General features: G+C 44.0%; 1 protein-coding gene across 1 annotated transcript in view; it reads left to right on the forward strand.

The window, feature by feature from the left end:
- Positions 1-4,564, forward strand: part of LOC113213357 (probable small nuclear ribonucleoprotein Sm D2) — a 214,078-nt gene that overhangs the window by 160,614 nt on the left and 48,900 nt on the right. The window lies entirely within an intron of this gene.

A 4,564-nucleotide genomic window follows, 5' to 3' on the forward strand; every position in this document is an offset into this window, starting at 1 on the left:
TAAATGCATATCTAAAATATATTCTGGTTCACTTTTATCAGACTGTTGGTATTTGGTGTTCAGCCTAGAGTGAATAAAAACTCCCAAAATAAGAGGGGTAAGAAATGTCATTTCCTAAAATGTTTCATCATTACTATTTTTTTCTGTGCACGTCTACTACTTCAGAGATTCAGCAGTTGCGCGAGTGGGCATATTGTTGTCTGATTAGAAGGGGTTAGGGGTTGAGGTCCAGCAGGGAGCGGGCGGGCCAAGCGGGAGGGAGTGGGAGGGGAGGAAATGTGACATCCCCAGAAGCTCCACACTGCGCTGGGACACGTGTGGCAGCTGCAGCACGTCCGAAACGTAACGCCACCGAGAGCCAGTAAATTCAGTTCGACAATATAAAATTACCCGAACGCCACCGCCACCCATCTCTAATGTGTGGGAAGCGGCCTATCGCCGTCGGATCGAACCCACCCCGCAGCCGAGTAGCTACGGGTCGCTACGGGCTCATTGATGCACCGACGGGCTTAAGGTCAGGGGCTACCCAGACGTCTGAATTCTAGTTCTTTCATTCAAAACAGGAGGTTATCTGGTGCTAATAAGAGTGTTTCAAATGACACAAACACACACCAACAAATCTATGGTATACTGTGAAATGATTTTTCTTTGCTGAGGCTGCTTGCTGGGGGAGGGGGGGGGCACTATCTTTGTTTAGTACAACCTCTACTCCTCCAAAGCGAAAATGGGTGAATACTGCAACAACTAACTGCAACGTCCTTGGTGCATCAACTGGTCTTTCCTTGAATGAGGGGTGCCTCTCAGGCTCAGGGTCTTCACGGTGCGTCCTGAATAGGTAATCAAGGCCGACGGACTCGCGACAGCCTCGTGCCACGCGCCGAACGCGCTCGGGGGGGCTGCGGCCGCCGACACCGCCGACCGCCTTTCCGCGAACCTCCAGCGATTGGCCTCCACTCGTCCTTCGGATGGTGGGGACCATCATGGTGACCAAGGACTGCCCCTTTTGTTCTGGAGGCGAAGTATTGAAACTCGCGTCGCGTGTCTTCTAGTCCAGTCAACGAAATGGAAATGCCACCGGCGCACACTCTAGGTCGCGCAGCGTAGGAGCGGTAAGGGATCAAGCTACAATATTTACTTGAAACATTTTTCAAATTTCTGGCGAGATCACATGGAAAAAAAATAGTTTTCTGCAGAACTTTTTTGAGTCATGGTACCAAAATGTTCACAGTGTAGCGGTTCAAACATTTTCGAACAACCTTTTGTATACTTATTATTAAGTGGTCCTTTCCGGACAATTTAGGCCCTCACCCGCCTCTCTACGTTCAAAACGGCCGGAAATACAACGTGAAAACTAAAAAACTGCACTTACGCCCTTTCGGTTAAAAAAATGGGTTCCCGTTCGAAATTCGATGTAAACTTTATTATGGGGGTTCATCAAGGATCAGTCTACCGGAATCTGCAAAACAACGTTTGGTATAATTTTTTCAAGGTAAAAATTTCGTTGACTGAACTATTCCGAGGGATCGCAAGGCACCGTGCAGACAGAAAAATAAAGCTCACGACAACTGCTTTGCGAAACTTTCTCACTGTCATTTATAAGATAGTGTTGCGCGATTGCATACTCGCTGGGGCCGCGCCGACCGAGGTCGGGGTCGGGGGGCGAAGCGCCTTACGGGCGAAAGGATTAGGCAAACCCGCAAAACTGGGCGCATGTAAGGGGACACTCGGAATGGCATAATAAAGGCTAAGTCCCTCATCACAAATCGCAGGATCCGTACAAAATAGACACACTCCTAGTGATTGTCACGTCGAGAGTCTAACAAGAAGAAAAACAGGGCATCAAACATGTTTGATACAAATGGAGAAACCTCGTTCTTTACATATGCTTGGTATGGTGTACTTTAGATCTGGTGTAAAGGTTAAAGTGTTGAAATAATGACTATCTCTATCAAGATCTATCAAGAAATTCAAACAGAACTGAACACCCGCCACAAATTGTGCTGCGCTCTATTGGAGCTGAAGTAGAACTACGGCTGCGGCCACGCTCTCCGCTGTAGTTCGCTCTTTAGTCAATAGATGGCGTTTTTCACGCATGCGCTTCATCAACTTCGTCGACTTAGAAACTTTTCCCGACTTAGAGTTTATACACACTATGAATACAATAAAATGGTGTACAACGGTTATTGTTAGTCAGGAAATCATTAACAATGACATTTTCAGTTGTTCCTCAAATTTTTGGTAGGTTAAAGTCCGCCTTATTACGATTTCCCTTCGTGTAGAAAAACTGCCCCACGGCGGACGCTCGCCATCCGATTAATTCGGCTTTATTTCTGATATTTCTCTAAATTTTGCGTAATAACTCGAAAAAAACCTCTATCATTGTCTGGTTAGGGGACCGAAACCTACATTTTGATACTACTCTCATGACTGTAGGTGTTGTGGTTACGGAGATGAATCGAGGGTCTAAATTACACCAGACCAAGCACAATACTCGTTCTCCCACCTCCAAGAGGGAAGTGAGAGTGGAGGTAAAGAACGAGTAAAAATGCGAGGGGTCCCGGGGGGCCCCCGCTACAAACAGGGACGTGTGCTGACCCAACCACTTCGCCGCCGGCGGCAAATCGTATTTATTTGTTTTCTAAATGTGTGTCTTACACTGGCGTAGTCTGAGACAAGGCGAATGACAACGCCTGCGGCGCGTCGGGTAGGCCCGCCCGCCAAGTGTCTGTATGGAGATGGTGGCCTACCCTCGGCGCCTGAGCGGCGATACCCCCTGCTAGCCCGCAACGCACATACCCTGCAACGAGACTACCACGTGCAACACCGTCGTTTTGGCACGTTTTGGTTGTTTGTGACATCATGGAGCTAAGAAACTGCCGTTGTTATTTTCTTTTTGTTTTAGTTCGTCTTCGTAAATTATAGATGTGTCAATATAGTGTCATAGAGTCACCCCTGTCTATTGGTAGATGCGGAATAACGCAAACGTGGTACGTCTCGTACAGAAACTTATTTACATAACCTCATTTTCAATTTACTACTATGAACCAAACTTTTCTTTTACATTTCTCTAAGGTAAATTTTAAATGCATATCTAAAATATATTCTGGTTCACTTTTATCAGACTGTTGGTATTTGGTGTTCAGCCTAGAGTGAATAAAAACTCCCAAAATAAGAGTGCTCAAAATGATCCCACTATAAACCTGCTGAAAAAATGTTCATTGCTTTAATTAAGTCCAGCGTCTTTTCTCTACAATTGTATGTACCACTATCATGTCTGTAGGTGTTATGTGTGACACCGCACTGAGAACAGTACTTGTTCTTCCTACCACCAAGAAGGTGAAGTGGGCCAATCCAACAAGTAATGAAAGCCTCAAATGGCCATATGAAAATCGATTGATATATTTCATAAAGTTTGTGCAGTGAGTGTAACTAAGGCCACTGTGACTAATTGTAGCCATCCTCATTCCGTCACCCTCACAGCTCTAGTACATGACTCTCCTTGTGATAGAGATCCAGAGGTGGAGGGAATAGAGTATAAGTATATGTGAGCATGGTTTTTAAAAAGAAAAGAGGGCCAGATTGCACATTTTCTGTCATTAGGGAATAACTGTTATTACTATCAGATACAGTCCCCAGAATTTTTGAGTTTTTCAAGTTCGATTCCAATTTTTGGCTCGTGTTTAGGGAGTTGGCAGAAATAAATTTTGAAGCCTCTGAGATCCCAATATCTATAACCTTAAGCAGAAAGCAGAAAGCTTTCTGCCGCACTAATGATTGCGAAAGGGAATGGAGCACACCATGAAGCAATACTGGAAGAAACAAAGGGCTTCCAATTTTGCTCAGTTTTACCTTATTTATTTTCATGAAATCTTACAATTATTAATTATGATGAGTTTAGGTTCCATATTTTTCTTTTATCTGCTCTTCCTTGATCTTGCACTTTTTTTCTGCTCAAAGACAGGCAGAAAAATTCTAGTCCATGCCAACTAAAAACTCTTTCTCTCTTTAGTCCTGTATGTATGATGTATGATAAAAATGTAAAGTAAATAATATTGAAACAGAGTTAAAAGTGCATGAATATTTATGATATTCCACCTGTGAACATTGGACGTTGAGTTGACATTGTTTTGTCCTAGGCAAGGAGTTGGTGTCACCCTGATATATGTAGACCAAAATTCTGTTTTTACCCTGTTGCAGGAAGACCGTCCAACGCAGTTGCATCTGCGCTTGACATCAGCTAACCAGCCGTTAGCTATGAATGCTGAATTGGCGTCACAGCACACAGCATGAGAAATTGCCCCTTTTTCTCATGACCACAGGAATGTATCTGGTAAGTTTTTAATTTTTATTTTATGTAATGTTAACACTTTACTGTCTCTCTGCCACCTCCATATATACAGCCTATTACTTGATCCTAAAATATTGTGTGTTGATTGTAGTGGTGGGAAGTGGAAGAGGCAAATCATCAGAGTGTCATTTACAGTAATGCTGCTTAGTCTTAGTAAAATAGGAAGTGAAGCTGGTTCTTGTCCAAAGGGATTTGCCTGGACTTGATGCTGGCCAT

The sequence above is a fragment of the Frankliniella occidentalis genome, unplaced genomic scaffold (genome assembly GCF_000697945.3).
Source record: "Frankliniella occidentalis isolate FOCC.00 unplaced genomic scaffold, Focc_3.1 Scaffold12, whole genome shotgun sequence".
Taxonomy (NCBI): domain Eukaryota; kingdom Metazoa; phylum Arthropoda; class Insecta; order Thysanoptera; family Thripidae; genus Frankliniella; species Frankliniella occidentalis.